This window comes from Girardinichthys multiradiatus, chromosome 17, assembly GCF_021462225.1.
Source record: "Girardinichthys multiradiatus isolate DD_20200921_A chromosome 17, DD_fGirMul_XY1, whole genome shotgun sequence".
Taxonomy (NCBI): domain Eukaryota; kingdom Metazoa; phylum Chordata; class Actinopteri; order Cyprinodontiformes; family Goodeidae; genus Girardinichthys; species Girardinichthys multiradiatus.
The window spans coordinates 16,039,496-16,062,536 of NC_061809.1; the positions used below are offsets into that span (position 1 = coordinate 16,039,496).

Here is a 23,041-nt window from a genome sequence, read left to right on the forward strand (position 1 = left end):
TCCACTGGAGCGAGCTGGGGTTTAAGTGGCTTCCTTGAGGGCACCACAGTGTTGTTTGTTGAGGGAGCTGAGAGAGCAGCTCATTCGTTTTCCACACTCAGACATTTGCAGGATTATCTGTCCTGAAATCTAACAAAGAAAGTTCAAGTAAGAAGAGTAATTCCACCTATAATTACGGCTCATCCAACCTGGCCAGCAAGGTATGTGTGTGTCTGTGTGTGTGTGCACATGTTTCACAGTTTCCTTTGTTCTCACCCTCCTGTCTTGTGTGTCCCACCTCATCCCACTTTATAATGGAAGTGGATGACAGCCACATCTGAAGTAGAGAGATGAAAGGCATCATTTACAAGTCGGTTTCTGCGGTGCGTCTGTGTGCCCAGAAACTCCCTCACACACTCACACATTTTCTACCAGTCCACACAACAACAGGTCACAGCCTCACTAGTACAGAATGCTGCAAAAGTATTCCTACCCATTAATTATTTTTGCATGGTATCAGGTTACAAACTTCAAGGCATTTAATTGGACCCACACCAAGTAGTGCATAGCTGTGGAATGAAAATGCAGTGAACAAACAGCATCAAGAAAACTATATAACTATATGAATAGGAAAACTAAAACTGCACCATCTTCCCTGTGACACACAGTGGTGGCAGCATCATGCTGTGGGGATGTTTTTTCTTAAGAAAGAACAGGGAAGCTGATCAGAGTTGATGAGAGGATGAACAATACAGAGCAATCATGGAAGAAAACCTGTTGGAGGCTGCAGAACAATGGGGAAAGATTTCAGTCTCTAGATGTGCAAAGCTGGTTGAGGCATACCCAAAAGGGTTGGTGGCTCTGCAAAGTATTGACTCAGTATGACTGAATACAAAACCAACGCACACTTTTCTGAATTTTATTTGTAAAAAAACGTGTATCATTTTCTGTCCACTTGACAATTATACACTACTTTGTGTTGGTTGGTCTGTCACATAAATCCCAATTAAAAACACAAGTTTGTGGTTGAAAGATCATAAAATGTGAAAGGTTTAGCAAGACAATATGAAAGTTTAGCAAGACACTGTATACAGAAGGAATCGTAATACAAGTCAAGTTGACTGGTTTAACAGCATTTACACTCAGGGTCATTGAAAGTGCTTAATATTAAAACAAAGAAACTGGCAAAAGATGTTTTAAGTACATAAATTACATCAAAAACATGAAATGCAACTAAAGAACTGCAAAGAAGCTTTATATAACAGGAGAGAAATGTTAAAAAGCTAATGAAAAAGACCACAGATAGAGCATTCTCTCACATCTAGGTAAATGAGCTGTAATGTTTTCCGTCCTGATTTAACAGAGGCAACTGTTTCTGTACATCTCAAGTTTTCAGGGAGTTGATTCCAGAGCTGCAGAGCATAGAAACTAAATGTCATCTTTCAAAGTTTTCTTTAATTCTGTAAAATTTTCAGTAGTTCAATAATATGGATATATTAACTGGCCCACAAGCTAAATTTATATATGATGATGCAATGCAACCATGCTGCATCTGCATCACCAGTTAATACACTGCTAAAAAAAATAAAGGGAACACTTATCCAACACAATATAACTCCAAGTAAATCTAACTTCTGTGAAATCAAACTGTCCACTTAGGAAGCAACACTGATTGACAATCAATTTCACAGCTGTTGTACAAATGAAATAGACAACAGGGGGAAATATTTGGCGATTAGCGAGACACTCAATAAAGGAGTGGTTCTGCAGGTGGGGACCACAGACCACTTCTCAGTACCTATGCTTTCTGGCTGATGTTTTGGTCACTTTTGAATGTTGGTGGTGCTTTCACACTCGTGGTAGCATGAGACGGACTCTACAACCCACACAAGTGGCTCAGGTAGTGCAGCTCATCCAGGATGGCACATCAATGCGAGCTGTGGCAAGGTTTGCTGTGTCTGTCAGCGTAGTGTCCAAAGCTTGGAGGCGCTACCAGGAGACAGGCCAGTACACCAGGAGATGTGGAGGAGGCTGTAGGAGGGTAACAACTCAGCAGCAGGACCGCTACCTCCACCTTTGTGCAAGGAGGAACAGGAGGAGCACTGCCAGAGCTCTGCAAAATGACCTCCAGCAGGCCACAAATGTGCATGTGTCTGCACAAACGGTTAGAAACCGACTCCATGAGGATGGTATGAGGGCCCGACGTCCACAAATGGGGGTTGTGCTCACAGCCCAACACCGTGCAGGACGCTTGGCATTTGCCAGAGAACACCAGGATTAGCAAATTCGCCACTGGCGCCCTGTGCTCTTCACAGATGAAAGCAGGTTCACACTGAGCACATGTGACAGACGTGACACAGTCTGGAGACACCATGGAGAGCGATCTGCTGCCTGCAACATCCTTCAGCATGACAGGTTTGGCAGTGGGTCAGTAATGGTGTGGGGTGGCATTTCTTTGGAGGGCAGGACGGCCCTCTATGTCTTCGCCAGAGGTAGCCTGACTGCCATTAGGTACCGAGATGAGATCCTCAGACCCCTTGTGAGACCATATGCTGGTGCGGTTGACCCTGGGTTCCTCCAAATGCAAGACAATGCTAGACCTCATGTAGCTGGAGTGTGTCAGCAGTTCCTGCAAGATGAAGACATTGAAGCTATGGACTGGCCTGCCTGTTCCCCAGACCTGAATCCGATTGAACACATCTGAGACATCATGTCTTGCTTCATCCATCAACGTCACGTTGCACCACAGACTGTCCAGGAGTTGGCGGATGCTTTAGTCCAGGTCTGGGAGGAGATCCCTCAGGAGACCATCCGCCGTCTCACCAAGAGCATGCCCAGGCGTTGTAGGGAGGTCATACAGACACGTGGAAGCCACACATAATACTGAGCCTCATTTTGACTTGTTTTAAGGACATTACATCAAAGTTGGATCAGTCTGTAGTGTGTTTTTCCACTTTAATTTTGTGTGTGACTCCAAATCCAGGCCTCCATTGGTTGATAAATTTGATTTCCATTGATGATTTTTGTGTGATTTTGTTGTCAGAACATTCAACTTTGTACAGAACAAAGTATTCAATGAGAATATTTCATTCATTCAGATCTAGGATGTTCCCTTTATTTTTTTGAGCAGTGTATATCAGGAGGGCTCATACTGAGCTACCTTTAAAACCATACTGTGCTCAATGACTCTGCAGCTGAGTGTTTCTACATTTACATCTCTCATATATCAATTTTGAAATAACATTTAATTTTTCATTTAATCATATAGTGGTGAATTTAAAATAAAAAGGGGAAGATTCTTTGTTTTTTACCTTTTATATTATTGTAAAAATATAATGTTGAGTGTAATTTCAGGGTTTTTAAGCTCTGGATTTATTGTAAATAAGATTAAATCATATCAAAACAAATGTATTCTATCAGTGTACGTAGTTCTTTACACTATTCCATTATTGTGATTATTTACGAAGACTGTGAAGGCAGATAGTGTTTGTTTTTTGCAGTCATTGTATGGCAGAGATCTGAAGCTGAGGCATAAACCTGGCCTGGTCTGTCTTCAAAGAGCAACTCCACTGATTTCAGAGTCTGTTTATTGGTTTTGGGGAGAAAGTCTTCAAATAAAGCCCACCACTGCTCTGGTGGGAAACCTGATGGACCAAAACAAGCAGCACAGACTAAGTTTGTTTATCTTATGATCTGCCTCTTACCCTGTGAGCCTTCAGGTTCAGGAGTTATCCTCAGCTATATAACACAAATGCCAAACTGAAATTTAATTTATATGTAATTTATTGGTGATTATCTAAGCACCTGATCATAAAACTACATTTTCTTTCCTATAACGACACTTAGGAAAACTCTCCATCTTGAATTTGAATATGTTTTACATGTGAAAATACTTTTAAACCGTGATTTTATGGAAGAGATTGCAGCAAATCTGTCTTTTTTTAGGAATGACAAAATGAAAAGAAGGTACGACACAAGGAAGGGAAGAAAGGAAGAAAAAAGGAAGTACACAGAACAGGTTGGTAGGTAGGTTGGTAGGTAGGTAGGAAGCCAATATTTTTGTGATCACCCATGAGTTCCTACAAGAAAATTATGAGTTTATGAACTTGTGAAGCATTACAGAAGAATTAAATCTAAAAAATCCATATCCACTTGTTTTTTAATAAAATAATTCTGATAGAGTATTGTTTTAGGTAGCTGAATATATTGAACAAATCTTGTCATTCACCTTTTGCTTTTCCTTTCACTTCTGCAGCCTGATAGTGATCGTCTTTCTCATCCAATTACGGGAGACCTAACCTGCCAAGCAGCGTTGTGTTGCCTTAATATCTGCTGTTCCTCTTCTTTTGCGTCCTACTGTACCCTCTGGCTCACATGAACATTAGGGGTTGGAGTACAACCTACATCGGCGTCAACACCCTGCGGCTTGTCTTGATGCCCTTGAGCAGTAATTGGTTGAATCCCTACAGAATCTGACTTGAGGGCACAGAAATCCACAGCTCCCCAATCAGCCAGCTGTCTGTCATTCTGCCAACTAAACTAAAGCCGGGGATAACTAACGGGCTGAGATTGGAATTTAGAGTTAGTGAGACATAAATCTTTCTGACAAGTTTGTGCTCGGAGAGGAAACGCTCTTTTAGGCAGGGCTATCACCAAATTGCATGACAGGGATGTTGCCAACATGGTGGTTACGGGGAAGCCCAACATCTAATTTGTCTTTCACAGAAGGAAAGGATGTGCAATTTTCAAGCAAGTGAATAAAAGCCCTGAGTAGCAACGTGAGCAAACAAATGTGAAAACATCCGATTCAGATGGAAATCTATGTCTTATTGGTGAATTTGAGATATATAAAGCGTGCAATTCAGTTTTCCTCTGTGTGTTAAAAGTTTTACTCGAAAACAACACCACCAGAAGAGCCTTGTGGAAAAGAATTGGTCCCCTGTGACTCCACACTGGATCCCCATAACCCTCATGCTACTCCATGAAGTTTCATTTTAATGAAAGCTCTAAATCTGCGCCAGGTCCAGGGGCGGCTGACCCTGCTTCCTGACCTTCCTGCTGGGGGGAGGGCAGACTGTACCACAGCTGCTGGGGAAATCGATAGAGAATTACATGATTCACACATCACGCTGCTGCCGCTCGTTGATCACACTGGAAGGGAGGTGGCTGACTGTAATCCCATTCAGTGGTGATTAATGCCGTAAAATGATGATCTGTAACAACGCAATCCGTCACCCTCCTCTAGGGTACCGCTTCTTCAAAATAATACAATTGTATTTCACCAGAGGTATGTCCTAGAAACAAGCTGCATCACAGGGAAGAACACAAATTTTGAAAGTCAAATAAAAAAGGTTAAAAAAAAGATTGAGATTGATGTGTTGACGGATCCTCTTTTGAGCACAAATCAATCACAGCCTGGCTCATTGCATTGCAAAAGTATTAATTTCTCTTTAATTTTTTCTTACTTTGTCTAAATCAAATCTAGTTTAACCAGTTAGCCTTAAAAGCAGCCAGTAGGCAGATGGAAACTCTGGAGGAGCTGAAGAGATCAGTAGTTCAGGTGGGAGAATCTATTTAAGCTATTAAAATTAAATTTTTAGTACTATATGTAAAAGCTAACAGTGCATATCACTTTGTGAAAGCAGTTTTGACCATCGAGTTGTGTCCAAGCTCGGTGTTTATTGTCACATACACCCTGTTACCAGTCCTCTACTGGAAAGTGAGCAAAATCATAAAGAGAAAAAAAGAATTATCCACAAAAGGCCAAAATAAAATACAAATAAATGATCATTTAAAAAAGATTTTAAAATGATTATCTAGTGCCTTCTCTTTAAAGGAATACTTTTTTCTTTGTATTTCTTTGTGTTTCTTCACTTATTTCTCTAATCTTTTTATTTATTTGCTTTTACAGATTAATGTTTTTTCCTTTTCTTTCTTTTGAGTTTCATTTTATTTTATTTTCCTGTAAAGGAATCGTGACTTTTCTGATTGGCAGAGAGCTGAGTCTTCAGTCAGATTTTTAAGGTAAAACAGAACAGAAGTTGTTTGCACCAACAGACAATGGCCCTGATAAACAAATTTGGCTGCAACACATTGATTACCTTTGTTTTTACTTGAATTGCCATGTGCAATAAATGTATTTTAAATATTTTTTTCACTTTAGTTTAAATTGTGCCATTATACTTTTTTTATTTCTAGTATTTGTGCACCACATGGAAAAGGTGCAGCTACTGCTTTGATTAGGCTGACGAGCTTCACCTGTTGACTTGGTCTACATGCAGAAACAAGGACTCGTACTCTGAAAGGAATGCCATGAAGAGGAAACAGAGCTTTTAGGAAAAAAAAAAAAAAACACTCCAGTAAAACCAATACGAGGTTATTTTGAGGACTAATAAATAAATAAAAAGTAAACTGAAAATGTTAGACTGGACACCAGGGGGAGCTGTTTGGGAGACCAGGAGTCCTCGTTCACTAGAAGGTCAGGTGAGTTCTCTCTTGCCTGCCAAAACTGTTCCTAGTAGCTGCTGTTTTCAAACACAGTTACTAACTTACATCTAATTAGTTGTCTCACCCAGGGCTGATCATTCTGTTCTTGCAGCTTGTTCTAGATGCATGTTCTGGGAAGAACCTTGTTTCTAATGTGGTGTCCTAGAAATAGGAAGGTGGTGTTCTGCAGTACACGTACACCTATGGGGACTTCCCAGGAGTTCTGCAATTGGGTTCGTGTGAATTATTTGATGTACTGTAGACCAAATTTCTACAGTTTGTTCGTTTCAGATTTTTGTAGACAAAAAGGAAAATACATTTTCATAGTCATTTTCCTCTTACTTCACAATTATGCACATATCTTTTTTTGGTTGGTCGCATAAACGTCCAGTACCATACATTAGTTTGGTTATGAGTTGCAGACAGGCTGGACTGACTGCTTTCAGACATGGATAACAACTCATATTCAGTGCTGTAAAAATGTATTTACCTGATAAAGTGGCAGTCCCACCCTTAGAGGCAACATCTGTTATCAAGTGTTTTTTTTTTTATTGCAAATATTTCTGTGGATACATTTTGGGCCTTCTAATTTGTTTTCAAGCCAGAGTGGCACGTTTCATGTCAGGGCACAGCATCTCAATTGGATGTTAGCCTGGACTTTGAATAGGCCACTCAAAAGCCCTTTTTGGGGTTTTATTGAGCCATTCACAAATGATGGCAAAATAATCTTCTTTAGGATTTTATTTTGGAGAATGGAGTTCATGGTTCCAACAACAGTAAGTTGTCCAGGTCTCGAAGCAGCAAGGCAGGCCCAGGCCACTCTCGCTACCATGATTGCCTGTCTGTGATGACATTTTCATCTGGTGCTGATACTTCAGATTGGGGGATGATGTGTTGCTTTTTGGGATCTTTTAGCCTACTTCGTGTTGTCACACAGGTTCTATTTAGTGATTTCTTGATCGCACAACCTCCAGACTCATTACCTCCACACCTGTACTCGATTGATAACTGTAATTCTATAATGCTGTTTAAAAAAAGAGTCAAAGGGACATTGAAGTGGATGGCCATTATGCAGATGGAGTTGTTGGAGCGCGCAACCGTCATAGTGGCTGGAGCGTGGTTGTGAATGTGATGACGGAGGTAAATACAGCTGTTCAGAGCTGTATTTGGATGCAAGTCTTACAGTGGCTGTCAGCTTTTTTAGGTTTTATAATTGATATTTCATGGTTTAACTGTAGCTTTCAGTATTTTCATATTTTTAAATGTTTATGCTATTGTTTTGTAGCATTTTGAGATACTTGTATAAATGCTATTTATTATTATTACCTCCAACTCCATGGCTTCAAACTTCATCTTTTTTTTACGGTCGCTCTGCTCTCTGACGCTCTATGGTGACAGCCAGTAGAACACGCAATTTCCTCATTCAAACAGGGCAGTCCAAACCACTTTTGCATGCAATCTCTTTTGCATGCAATCTCTGTAGATCGCGTGTAACACGCCCTCTTATTGCACGTGCAATTTGTTTTTTCGCACAAGCAATTTAGCGCTCCCTATTTGGAATCTTTCAAGATCAGGCCCTGAAAACCTGTTCAAGATTGCTCACTCCTTGTAATTGCGCTGCTTCGTATAACTTACTTGATATACATCTGGTTTTATTGTTTTGTTTTAATTTTTAGAGTGGCCTTGAGAGTTAAGGAAGGCATTTGTAATAAAATTTAGTATTTTTATTCATGATTAAAGAAAAATAAATACATTTGTAAAGAGGCAAATACTTTTTGAACAGCACTCTATGCCCCTCAAGATCTACCTAATAAACCACAAAAAGTAAATTACAAATTGGGCAGTGAAAAGCTCTGTAGTTGGGAGTATTTGTTTGGAGTTGGTGTATTACATTAAATGCCATCAATTAAAATTATCACCCAGATGCATTACATTGAACAAAAAACACCTTCCAGGAAATGAGGGGTATCGTCTGCAACCTCTTACATTTGTAAGCATGTATGATATTGTGATTTCTTGAACTTTTGAATCCAAACAAATTTTTTTTCTGAAAGAAAACAGATTATGACCTGTTATTGAGCTGCTGCACTGTTGCTTTAAAGTTAAGTTATATGACAACTCTAAACGTGAAAGTTATAAAATCTAAAAAAATCGGACCTTCTGGAGATGGGTGAAAGTTCACTAAATTATTTAGTGCTTCAGCTTCAGCTTGTTGATATGAACTCCCTGGCTGTAAAATGAGCGATAACTATTAGCCAATAAGGTGATTGAGAAAGACACGCATCACACATATCAACTGATAACAGCCCTTTAGTGAAATTATTTGAATATCAAGGTGACTTTTATAAAATTACTATGAGGATGGACAAGATAACCAAGATATGACCACTGCCTGTTAATTTGAAGCCCTATTTATGCAGCAATAAATACATATTTCAGATTGTTCTTTAAGTTATTTTAGAGTTGTCTAATGCTTTATAGCATTGTTATTGATAGATTTTTGAAAACTTAAATCTGTGTTTAAAAAAAGAGAACTGACTGTGAGACAATTAAATTTAAGGAACGCTGTGTGGAGTCTCGTGTATCTTTCACTATAAATCATTAAAATGACTAAAACATTTATACATATTTAAAAATTTTTTAAAAGCTGCTCTTTTTCCACTACATTGTGAGCATTCTTAACTGAAAAGAGCTTTTTTCAAATGTAATAAGTTTAATATCTTACCTGCATTAGATAACTCTCTTGGTATCTTCACTTAGTAGAAATCTAGATTAGTTGGTCGAGGAAGCTAAAGCTAACAGTTATTCAGAGTTGATTGTGACAGTCTTAAAACCACTGCAATGTTAAACGTCATTCTAATTTATGCAAACGTCGTTTTATAAAACTTTCTTCGTGTGTGAAATGTATCGAGAATAGAACACTTGAAGCATTTCTGATCTGAGAAATTGCCATCATGTGTGGTTGGGCCGGAGAGAGGCAAAATTGTGTTTTTATAGTGAAGAAACATGGAAAAGAAACCAAAAGGGAAAAACTGGGAGGAACATGAAGGGTTGGAGGTAAATTAAAGGATCTGAAGGAAAGAACACGAGGCGTACAATAAGTAGTAAGAGGGAGGGAATACTGGGCCAAATAGGTGGGATGCATAACTAAAGATGGACTGAGGTAGGATGGCAAGAAATGACCAAATAACGAGGAAAACAAGGAACTGGAAAGTCATAAACTCAAAATATAGACTACAAATCAAACATGAGGGAAACAATGTGATGACAAAGAACACTGAAGTAGTAGGCATAATACAAACCAAAATAATACACAGATGTACAACTTCGAAACAAAGACTGCCTTACCTTGTTTTTCCCAGGTTGGTTCCAAGGTAGTCAGATGACCCACCTCTGCAAGCTCCTTCCAAGGCCCCTTTCCTTAAGATCATGACAGCAACTGTCTGATATCTGATTGAAATAGTTTTAGGATTCTTTTTTTTTTTTCGTCTACCCTACTTTTTTTTTTATTAGTTACTCTGACCAGAAACCTTTTGCATGTTCCAATGTTTGTGCATGTTTCACAGGACAGTTATCGGGGGCACAATCCCTTGTACCCCCATTTCCTATTAAAACATTCAACTTTTTTTGGGGGGGGAAAAAACCACCAAATGCAAAAGAAGACTGTTTTAAAGTTCAAAAAACTGTTTTTGCATGAACCACCATGTTGCCTTCAAGCCTGAAGTTTTTTTTACGATGATGGGAGTCCATTATAGTCTTGGCCCCTTCTAATCCGCTGTTGGCCTTGGTTTCCAGTAACAAGAAATCTGGATTTATACTAAATTAAGATGTCAAATTATCCACTACAGGTAAGTTATAAATTGTCCAAACCATTTTACCAGAATCTCATTTCATATAAGGATTTTCTCTTTAAGCTCGGCCTCCAGATTGCTTGCTAGGATAAGGTGTTTTGAAGTTATTTTTGATGAGTTTTTTGTGAAGAGGAAATGTCTACAAAATAAGTGTTTTAATTAGAAGGCCCCAAACACAGTAGTGGGTGAACAGCATCTTGGTTCCAGGTTAACAAAAGCCTTGCTATGGAGCAAAATCATGAAATGCAGAGGAACTGTAGAATGTAGTCCAATCTGGACATCCTGGGCTGGAAAATCTGTTCAGTTGCCAGATGTTTGTCAACTCTATGCATTAGAGGTGGAGCTGTATTCAGAAATGGTGATTAAACTAAATATTCAGTTGTTCACAGGAAATCTGTTGTACTTTGATCCACTTTTATACACGCTGTGTGGTCTAGTAGACCTCATAGCGGTCATTCATTTCTGTTGAATGATGGCATTATGGGAAAAGTTAGTGGCTCAAAGTTGGTTAGATTGATGATTGTGTTTTATAAATTTGGAAAATATTTATTAAACATCCATCATGAAGACTGATGGACTAACCAACAGATAGGCCCAAATTACATAGCCACGCTGATGGCTTAGTTAAAACACTAAAGGAGAACGGTTTATAATGCCCCCTAAATGTTGTGCATAATATCTGAGCATTCACTGAGGTTTAGGCAGTCTCCCCTGCATCATGCAGCAAGCCCATGCTGAGCAGCACTCACATTAAAATTCAGATTGATCAACTTGCTGATAATTCATTTCTGTTCTGGTGGGAGCATCGTCACAAAGCACAAGTGGCCATCTAGTTATTTGATGAGCACCATAATTATTTTAGCCATATGCCAAGGCTTTCCACAGCACCTGATCTGATTCAGACACCAGCCAGGGATGGACCTGAGCTGTTTGCTGCTGACAAACCATCCCTATTGACATTTTCTCTATTCTTTATCTCTCACTGTTTTCTTTAATCCTTCTCAACTTGGCTATTTCATTCGCACCCACCCCACAAACCCCCACCCTAACTCACAATTTTCTCTCAACCTCAACCCCCACCCCGTTCACTTGATTATGTCGAGCCAGACGGGGAAAGTGTCACTATGGAAACAGGGGCAGAGGCAGTGTCTGTGGAAGCAAAGGAGGGGGAGAAAGAGATGGAGAAAGAACAAGAGTTGGCCGGTGCGGAGGAATCCAGGGGTGGTCATTTGCTGCAGAGCTAATTGTTTTTATTTAGAGAACATGATAAAGGCAACAAATTTGTTATTCAGTAGAAAGTGGAAACTGCAGGAGCCCCACTGGGTGGTGTATTCTTATCCAATGCACCTGTGATATAAGGGCTCCTTTTGTTTCTGTAGGTAATGCTGCACTCTGTATAGCAATATGTTTCACAGTCGGCACGCTGTCTTCCGGATTTTTAGAAATCTAAAAATGCATTACACCCTGTTGTTTTTTTTTTAATATAAATTTGCTCTGTTTTAGATCCATTTAAACAGGACTTTAAAATGAATATTAAGGTTATATTTGCCTAACAACAGTTAATTTAGGCTCTAAATCTAATTTAATGAATGGTATTTTTAAGCAAGATCTTAGTCTTTCCATTTGCTGCCTCTTGAATCTGCATATTCTTTGCCATATTGTCATGGCACATTGAACTTGAGTTAAAATAAGTTTTTTATATAATACTTTTATATAATGAAACATTTTAGCAGATTTAAAACAGTTTTGAAACCTTATAATTATCTTGATCTTTGGACTTTGACGTTTATTATTCATTTCAGGTTTTGATGTTTCAGACTACCTATATTTTTCCTGTGTTTAGAGCATTTTCTCGTCCTTTTCCCTCACTACCTGGAATTATGCTTCCAATTAGTTGTAGTGAATTGACTTAATTTAATTTACCTGGTTTTGTGTCACTAATCCCTCTCTGCAACATTTGGATCTTCAGCTCTCATTCCTTGCCAGATCCTTACACTGCCCAGGCTGTTATTTAATGTTTCTTGCTAGTGTGCTCCAGTTCGTGTAGTTTCCATCTGCGAATGGAAGTTCAATATGATCCTGCTGTTGTCCTATCTGCAAATCAGTCCTCCAACAATTCCATAATTAATTGCAGGAATACTTTAAGACTGATGAGCCTCGGTGAATGTTACTGACATTTTACTGCAGCAATATTTCCAAAATAGCTGAAGTAAGCTTTCCTGTAAGTGGTGGTAACATGTGGTGGCCTAGTTTCAGCCAGCGGAATGGCAGTGTGCAGCAACAGGTTTGGGGAGGCCATCTCATAAAAAGGAGTTTATACTGTATGAGCGGGATGCTGAAAAATGTTAGCGGTTTTGAAACGGTAATGTTTTAGTTTGAATACCACCTAAAACAAAAAGAATCACAATTTCAGCAAATTATATCCAGTGTGAGGAAAATCAGCAAAATCTTCCATTTTGTTATGCTACATTCAGCTAGAGTTGGATTTGTAAGCACTGAATAGAAAAAGATAAAATACACATATTTTAGCCACTTTAGACAACATATTTTTCAGAAGGAGTGGTAGTGTAATTAGGACTATTTTGTCACCATCAAGTTTGTGGTGCAGGAGAGAGAAGAGACTGGAGGGTGCAGGTTAGAAAAAGGGGAGGAGTAGAAGAGGGCGAAAGAGGGGGAGGGAGCGAGTTTTGATAGTGAGAGGAGCTGAGACAGTAGCAGAACGAACCAGAGCCAGAAAAGGAGCAACTGTCCTCCCAACTCTTCATTCCGGAGAAGACGGAGAGACAACGTGGCAGTTCCGCTTCAGCTGTCCTGAAGTTGAAACCATCCATTACGAGGTACGTTACCTCTTCACTTCTGTTCTAGTACCTCCTCTTATCCCCCTCATTTTTTTGAAGACTGTGTCACAGAGAGTGTTGAAACGGTGCGCGTGTGGAAAGATCCTGCTGAGTTTAAGGGTTTTCCAGTAGCAAGTGTCTCTCCCTCACACGTTTTTTCTGTGTGCATGAGTAAATATATGGATAAAGATGGGGTCTTGTTTGTCAAAATGTCAGCAGCTGTTCTGCTGAGATGCACTTTCTTTAACATTTAAGGGTAGTTTACATTTCCTGTAATCATAGTCCTTGTCATCACATTGTGACCTGTTGTGACAAGAGTTGAAAAGTACACAAATTTAACAAAAAGGATTTTCTTTTTTTCCGAGTCATTTTTCTTTCCCCATTTGCACCGACAAAAAAACTGACTTAAAACTCCAACTGTACTAGAAAATCTTAAATAACTTTCACCTTTTTATAAATTATTGATTTCAATACTTTTTGTATTTTTCCTGAAGCAAAACTGCTGTTTTGTAATGTGATAAGCAGAAAAACCACACTTTATCTAACGAACTCTTTCCTAACAGGCTTGTTGTCTGACCCCGACTTCACAGAGTATCTGTCAGCAGCTCTCTTCATTAGTGCCATTAAGGGCAGTTTAATGTTATAACACACAAACTGGCCATATTGATCGGCAAACCTGTTCCCAAAGGGGCAGTAGCTGAGACAATCTCCCACTCTTTATTTCGAACTGTTTAACTCAGTAGATCCCATTTCAGAGGGAGACCTGCTGAGTGTTATAGTCCGGGGATTGTCTTTGTGCAGATCTCATACTAACTAGATAGTTTTGTTTAGCTACGGTGTCAAAAGTGTTTAAAAATGCAGAGCAGAACTGTTCTGTAATAACTAAGATCAGGTAAATTGGTTTGCATAGACCTGCACAGTATGTTGAACCTCAGTCGTCATCGCAATAACAATGTGTGCAAAACTGCAAAAGATCGCTTGGATGCCAAAAATTTTACAAATGCCATGCAAATATATTGTACAAGGCAAAAATATGGTTGACCAGTTGCGTGGTATTTCCTTGCCCTTTTGATGTCTGAGAAGATGATGGTGAGATCCTTTCTTTTTCTTCTTGATGATGGAAATGGAAGAGCAAAGAAAAATGTGTGTTAACTGCAAACAACATTATCATTGTAATATTCCACACAGATATTGCCATTGCTTGTTTTCCTCATATCATGCAGCCGTATGTTTGTATGATATGACTGATTCTTTGACAGCCTGAGGTTGCAGGTATTGTACCAGACCTGTTTTATGTAGTGTCCTCTTAATGGCTGACACGCTGAAGGAAATTTTACAGACTGAATAAGGGCGATTGCTTCAAAACAAAACTTCATTAACCGAATTTATTCAAATGCGTTGACTATTTGTGGTTTTTTTTGTTGTCACAAGAAATAATTATGTAAATTAGCTCCACAAAAAATTGGTATTTTCAATAGTGGGATTAAGAATTCTGCTGTTTTCAGCTTTATTCATTCTTTCTGCATAATGTAGCATTACCACCTGTTAGAAAAAGGGTTTCATTGGTAATTTCCAGAAAGTACCTTTTTTTTTTTTTTTCCTGTCATACTAACCAAATCAGTTTTGGTTTGATTTTAGCATTTTTACCTGGAGAGACAATGCAGAAATCATTTTCCATTATCACCTTTACAGTCAGTTATAAATAACTAAACAAATAGTAAAATATGTTTTTTACACTGGGGGTTCTTGCATAAATGCTGCCCTGGGCAAGCTCGACTGTGTGCATATAAAAATCCACTTTTTGTGCCATTTCACTTAGGGATTTCAGAAACCAAATCTGTAATCAATTTCGAATAATCTATTCTAGATTTTACATGTCCAAAAGTTAAGATTTCTATGTTTGTCTCAAATTTGGGTTGTCCCAATACAAAAAAAAAAAAAAGAATTCAAAAAGGCACTTTGTGTGGAAAGGTTTTATAAATCTCTCAAATTGTTAAAGAATCTACTCCAGAATTTAGTAGAATAATCTACTTTATATATGACCAGTCTAAGTTACTGGTGACTTTAAACTAAAAACATCAAAGCCTAAATGTTCCTTGCAAAAAACAGTTAAGCAGTCCTTTAGTTCAGAGCAAAACTTAAGCATAATCAATTAGCAGTGCTGCCCAAATGGGAAAACTCAACTCGATGAAGGCAAAACCTGCATTTTCTTTCTTTTAAAAGCTTTTGTGCTGCCCCTAGTGGAAAGGCAACCTGGACAGAGTCATATTGATCATATCAAAAACAGCTAGAGGCTGTGCATTAAAAATGACCTACAAATAATCTAAAATCTAAGAAAATTAAGATTAGTTTCTAATTTGAGTTAATCATCTCCCGGATTTATTCCACATTATCTATCATCTGCCAAACTAAGTAATTTCCACCCTGTAAATTGTTTATTGAATTACATGCCATAAACTGGCTAAAGCAAAGTATAGTACAGTACAGTAGATGCATGTATTCATGTGCCTGCAGGCTGTGTGTGTGTGTGGATGTGCGTATGGAACAGCAAGAAAGTATATGGAGATCAATGCCAGCAGATGTTCTCTCTGCACTTCAAACGCCCGCTCTGTTGTTGGCGCCGTAACGCTCTGACAGGCCTTGCGCAAGGGGGATCAAAGGCTAATGAGACAGCCATTGCACAAACGCACCCGGCAGACCCATGAATATTGATACGGCTCTGGAAAGAGAGAGATGGAGGCGAGAGAGTTTCTTCCTCGCTCAGCTGCAGATTAAAGAAGGCAAGGGTAGGAGGGGGTGCCACTGCATGTTAGAAGGACTTTGGGGTTGAAAGATCTGCAGGGTATATGGTCAAGAGGTGTACAGGTTCATTACAGAGCTCAGACTGATAAAAGTGATTTAAAATGTCAGTTGGACTCAGCCAGAGATCAAAATGTGACAATTTTCCCTTTAACCGGCTTGAATCGGTGATTGCCAAATAAAATGCTGAACTTCACTCATTTTTTTTTTTTTTTTAAAATCATTAAATGCATCAAAACCAACAACATGTTATAAGTATCTAGGCAAACTCCATGCTGGGTCTGGTTGCCTTACAGTGTTAGGGCAGAATATCTATACAAAGGAGAATGGGAAAACGTTCCTGTTGGATAATTTCTGAATCAACTACACAATGTAGCGCAACTGGTTCAGGCAACAAAGTGTACAGTTATGGAAAATTATAAAGATAGAAAAATGAAAAGTCCCAACAGCAAGGACTCACTATCTTTGAGTTTAATAAAATGCATACTTAATGTAGCCTACTCAAAACTAATACCTCTATAAAATAACCTGCAGCATGCTTTTGTCATTGGTTAAAGGCATAAAGGGAAAACAGAATAGATTAGTAAGATCTAAAAGAAAACCAGAAATCTGTATCTATCTGATTGGTGCGTCTTTATATTTTTGAGGCAAAATTGTCCTCACCTCCAAAAATGGCAGCTAACAGCAAAGCAACAAACTAACAGCAACCTCTGTTCTTAACATTTAAAAAGAAATGTCAAGCCAGAGGTAAATGCATTTTATTTTGCAGGGAAAATGTCATGAATGCAACCAGTCATGGATATTCCGATTCTATAGCCATCAGAATGAGGACATACATTTTTTTTATACAGTGTTTTATAGGATTGCATTAAGTTGACATGTTCCTCCACAAAACAGTGCATTATCCCATCCTGCAGGTTGCTGTTTTGTCTAGCAGTGCAGTTAACCTCCTCAGTGTCCCTCACTGTGTTTCTGTTAGTGGGCCGCAGTACCATGAAATGTTAAATATAGCTCGATCCCCTGGATTAAAACTGCCAGACAACGACAGCTTACCCCCTCTGGCTAAGTTTGTAAAAAAATATAACTAAAATCAGCTAAAAGTGACATCCAGGAATTTACCCTTCACAGAAATAAAGGTAAAGGAATAAAGGGATTGTTTTTTTAGGGGCGCAGTGTCATTTCAGCCCTTTCCTTCTTGTCAGCATGCAGGCAAAGAGACATTGGAAGGAGGACAAGTAAGCGAGGCAGGCAGACAGGTTGAGGGAGACTGATTTTGCTAGAGGGCCGTCTGAAGCTTGTGGGCGATGCTGCTTCCATCTCGACTTGGGGTTGTAAATCAAGCCTGCCCTCAGGGGCCTATCTTCCATTCTTAGACCTTCACAACAGCTTGTTCTCCAGCCTGTGACGAGAGGGGCTGTTGTCACAGCAGTCATCGATCGTGCGGGATGAGTTTGTCGGACCAGGGTATTTTACCATTTTTACCATCCGACCGTGGTCACTGAAGTGTCCCATCTTGTCTCGGTGCTTGTCTGTGGGCTGCACACTCTGTCGAATGCCAAGTCACCACAAGCTATTGTCAGCTGTGTCTCACATCTCATCAGAGTAGAAAAAGATCCAGAAACTAAAATGAAAACTAAGATTTACTACAGATTTTAAGCGCAAAGACAATGCAACTCCATTTATTTTTACAACAAGCAAGGCTAATTTCAAGGTTTCAACATAAGCTTGTAGAAAAATGGTAAACCTTAAAAACATTTGGAGATTTTAGAAAAATGAGACACAATTTTGTCTCCTAAACAATATAGAAAAATAAAATCTGCTTTGAGAAGTGAATTAAAGAACCTAAGCTCTTGATGTATTTGTTTCCCCTTACATTAAAAGTCAGTTCAACCTCTGGGCTCTTCTTTGCAATAAATGCTTAAAATAAGCCAACGGCTGTATTCTGTAGCTGCTCAAGTCATGCCAGACAAGAAAAACAATTGATGCAGCTGCTAGTCACTGACTGGCAAAGCTGTAAGGGAAAAGCTTTAAAGCAAAGGAACCGATCTTCACTTCAGCCAGGCTCGAGTGAAGTAGGTAAAAAAAAAAATTATCACGTGCTTCATATCTAGATATATTTACAACGTCATTTAATTTTCAGGTGCTCTACTAAAACATAATATTCTTATCTAGTTGCCAAAAATGAATGTAATGATGAGCTCAGAACATCAATGAGTACACTCATTCCAATAAGCCAGCAGACATAAAACGCTTTTGATTAAGACTATCCCTATTTATTTGTAAGTTTCTGATCATTTATAACATAAAAGTTAAAACAAATCACATCTCTGGATCTATTTTTAGGCAACACCTCAAACAAACTGTGTCCTTGTGTGATGGCATAACATTCCAGAAGACAAGTTTTGCATCCCAGAGATGAAGGCGTTTTCATTTTAAATGTCCTTATCGACCCCAGAATAAAAGCTAAAGACCTTGCCAAGATGTCGCTAAGAGTGTCATTGACCGATGAAACTCCTGCACCAAAATGGGCTGAAAGGCCACACAGTGAGGAAGAAGCCATTACTGCAAAAGCGACATAAAAAACCAAATTGCAGTTTGCAAACATTTTCTGGCTCAAATGACTTATTTGGAGATTTGTCCTGTGGTTTACTGAAACTAAAATGGAAAGGTTTGGCTATACGGACCATTGTTACATTCGGGGAATAGGGAGAAACGTGCAAGTCTGAGAACACCATCCTGACTGTAATGTAATCCGGTTGGAAGCATCATGCATGTGTGTTGCTTCTGTCTGGTTTAATGTCAGTGAGGTTGTCTTCTTATTTAATTTGAACTTTGTTTGATTTTAAAATCATACATTTGATTCCTTCAATTTAGAACCATAGTCACATCTCAGTGCACCGACACTGAATTTTGTTTTCCCAGCTTCCATTAGCGGTGCGTTCAGTGATCATAAATCATGAATTAAAGAATGTGAATAAGTTGGGCTATAAAACACTAGACAACATACAGATAAAGTATTGCCAGCTTATTTCTTCAAACTATTCCATCAAGTACAGAGAAAGTGAAACTTTTCATGATGGCAGTTTGTTTTGGAGTACATTCAAACGATGTCGGGTTTAAAAACTGGAGCTGTAACAAATTAGTCGATTGCTAAGAACTAAAACGCTGAATGTTTTTTCAAATAAAAATAAACGTTAAGAAAATCTTAAAACCCAGTCAGGTGATGCCAACATTAGAGCGCACTGTTACAGAGGCAACAACAATACGTTTTAATGAGCGTCAGGGCCAGAACATTTATTTAAATCAACTCAAAAGCGAATTAGAGTATTGTAACTAAATGTTTTTCCCTATGACGTGATGGATTCTTTCCAAAACCTAACTACTTTAAAACCAAGGGGATAAATTATTCCATTTTAAAAAGCCAATTAGCTGACGCTTTCATGGAAATAAGAAAGTATTTGATTTTCTGATATCAAATTGAATTAAAAACAGAATAAATTACACAAATTCGGCAGTACTAAAACTTAGACACTGATTCCTTTTGACATTTCTGTTTGGTGAATACTTTAGCTAAAATGCACCCAAATTACATTGTTTTATTATCTATTCATGTGTATTTGCCAAAGTTAGTTTTAAGATAACAAATTAGGTTCTTATCTAACGTTTGGCACAGAAAGCTGACATGTAGACATTAAAGATGGGTTTGAAAGTTTCCAGCAAAAACATCACAAGTATATTAAAACATGAAGAATTTTAAAATTAATTTTGAATTCACTGGCCATTATATGAAAATGTGATAAAACGACTGATATTGCACCACAATGTCACCAGCACTTCACCGTTTAGTTTTTTTTCTCCCCTTCAAATTTCAAAGCATTTCTTCATCTTGTTTCCTCACCCCGAAACCCACAAGAGCACACCCACTCAACCTCCCGGCCTGCTGAGAGCACTTGAAAGCAATTTTCTTTTAATCAAGGTTACTATAAAGCGTCCTCTGATGCCAGCCTCGGTAACACTTCCATTTGTTTCGTTTTTTTTCTCCCAACTCCATCGCTCTGAATTATATTGATTTCTTTATGAGCAGTGTAAAGTACTGTATACTGAGAATTTTCTGTATTTATTACACACTTTATTGCCCCCTTACTGAAAGCCTTGTTTTTTAAATACTTATATTCAGGAATTAAATTATTCTTTTCAACATTATGAAAACATTATGTGCTGAAAACCCATATATTTTATTAACTACATATGAAAGAAAAGCAGTAAGGTAAATATTACCTTTGCTGGCTAAAAACTAGTAAGATTCAGTTATTTCCAGAGCATTCGTCAATTTAAATTTTACTTTCCCTAACAAAGTATCATGACAGCTGCATTCCTTTTCCTCACTTTACTGACAGACGTTTACCTAAAATAGCTATTAAAAATAAATTTAGGTCAACGAATAAATAAATGAGCCTGAATCAGTTATTTAAAGTATCTACTTTGACACTTGAAATGTGCCCATTAGTAATTGACTCTAAATTAAATACATTTAAAAAAATCTGATACTCAGTTAAATGCAAAGATTTTGTTTGCTCATATGAACCAACCATTGCACTGAGATCTGACTCTAGATATACAGGTCCTTCTCAAAATATTAGCATATTGTGATAAAGTTCATTATTTTCCATAATGTAATGATGAAAATTTAACATTCATATATTTTAGATTCATTGCACACTAACTGAAATATTTCAGGTCTTTTATTGTCTTAATACGGATGATTTTGGCATACAGCTCATGAAAACCCAAAATTCCTATCTCACACAATTAGCATATTTCATCCGACCAATAAAAGAAAAGTGTTTTTAATACAAAAAACGTCAACCTTCAAATAATCATGTACAGTTATGCACTCAATACTTGGTCGGGAATCCTTTTGCAGAAATGACTGCTTCAATGCGGCGTGGCATGGAGGCAATCAGCCTGTGGCACTGCTGAGGTCTTATGGAGGCCCAGGATGCTTCGATAGCGGCCTTTAGCTCATCCAGAGTGTTGGGTCTTGAGTCTCTCAACGTTCTCTTCACAATATCCCACAGATTCTCTATGGGGTTCAGGTCAGGAGAGTTGGCAGGCCAATTGAGCACAGTGATACCATGGTCAGTAAACCATTTACCAGTGGTTTTGGCACTGTGAGCAGGTGCCAGGTTGTGCTGAAAAATGAAATCTTCATCTCCATAAAGCTTTTCAGCAGATGGAAGCATGAAGTGCTCCAAAATCTCCTGATAGCTAGCTGCATTGACCCTGCCCTTGATAAAACACAGTGGACCAACACCAGCAGCTGACACGGCACCCCAGACCATCACTGACTGTGGGGACTTGACACTGGACTTCTGGCATTTTGGCATTTCCTTCTCCCCAGTCTTCTTCCAGACACTGGCACCTTGATTTCCGAATGACATGCAGAATTTGCTTTCATCTGAAAAAAGTACTTTGGACCACTGAGCAACAGTCCAGTGCTGCTTCTCTGTAGCCCAGGTCAGGCACTTCTGCCGCTGTTTCTGGTTCAAAAGTGGCTTGACCTGGGGAATGCGGCACCTGTAGCCCATTTCCTGCACACGCCTGTGCACGGTGGCTCTGGATGTTTCTACTCCAGACTCAGTCCACTGCTTCCGCAGGTCCCCCAAGGTCTGGAATCGGCCCTTCTCCACAATCTTCCTCAGGGTCCGGTCACCTCTTCTCGTTGTGCAGCGTTTTCTGCCACACTTTTTCCTTCCCACAGACTTCCCACTGAGGTGCCTTGATACAGCACTCTGGGAACAGCCTATTCGTTCAGAAATTTCTTTCTGTGTCTTACCCTCTTGCTTGAGGGTGTCAATAGTGGCCTTCTGGACAGCAGTCAGGTCGGCAGTCTTACCCATGATTGGGGTTTTGAGTGATGAACCAGGCTGGGAGTTTTAAAGGCCTCAGGAATCTTTTGCAGGTGTTTAGAGTTAACTCGTTGATTCAGATGATTAGGTTCGTAGCTCGTTTAGAGACCCTTTTAATGATATGCTAATTTTGTGAGATAGGAATTTTGGGTTTTCATGAGCTGGATGCCAAAACCATCCGTATTAAGACAATAAAAGACCTGAAATATTTCAGTTAGTGTGCAATGAATCTAAAATATATGAATGTTAAATTTTCATCATGACATTATGGAAAATAATGAACTTTATCACAATATGCTAATATTTTGAGAAGGACCTGTAGTTACTTCATGTTCCCTGCTGTTTCCCACTTGGAAGAGTAGCAAATTTAGGCCTGGTAAATCTTACCCTATATTTCCAAAAGTATTTGTCTGTCTACTTTTACATGCACATGAACTTTGAGGACATTCTATTCCTAATCTATAAGGTCTGAGTTGTTGATGGACCCACCATTGCCAGCAATAGCAACTTTAACTATTCTGTAAACATCTTCCACAAAGTTGAGTATGTTGATAGCTAGATGAGAAAACCAGGATTGCAGCCTCTGCTCTAATTCATCTCCGGATTCTGTGCAGGTCAGTCAAGTATCTTCACACCAAACCTTATACACCTGCAGCTATGGAAGTGATTGGATCACAAGAATTCATTGATTTGAGAATATAGTGTATACTTTGTATCCTAGGGAAACAAGAAGTAACTTTGTCACTTTGTGTGTAGTACTGATTAACAGCAAAATAACTCTTCCAGTTCTGATTTAGACCCTTTATACCAGCTTTGGTCTTTTAAGCCCATTAGACATCTGGAAACTATAAAAAAAAATGTGTCGTCTTCATAGATCTCTGTGAACTATATGAATATCAATACATAATCTTTATTTCAATGATTGTCTTAGTTTCAATTGTGACGTGGAAACTGCTTTTTACCAATGTACTCTACAATGTTGAGACTTTTATTTTGAGCTTTATTTTGAATCTTTTAATTGATCTACCAACATGATCCTTTTTTGTGACTAGTGTAGTCAGTCAGTCAGTCATTTTCTACCGCTTATTCCATAGTGGGTCACGGGGTAGCTGGTGCCTATCTCCACTAGTGTAGTTCCATTGATAATATGAAACCTACCTTTTATCTAACCTATGATTGT

The 23,041-nt window shown here is 38.7% G+C and overlaps 1 long non-coding RNA gene across 1 annotated transcript in view; it reads left to right on the forward strand.

Moving 5' to 3' along the window:
- Positions 1–13,032: 13,032 nt before the first annotated feature.
- The window catches only part of LOC124883394, a 77,042-nt gene continuing 67,033 nt past the window's right edge, over positions 13,033–23,041 (forward strand). The window contains exon 1 of the long non-coding RNA XR_007042202.1: positions 13,033–13,153. This is a non-coding gene — a long non-coding RNA (uncharacterized LOC124883394). The remainder of the gene's footprint in view (positions 13,154–23,041) is intronic.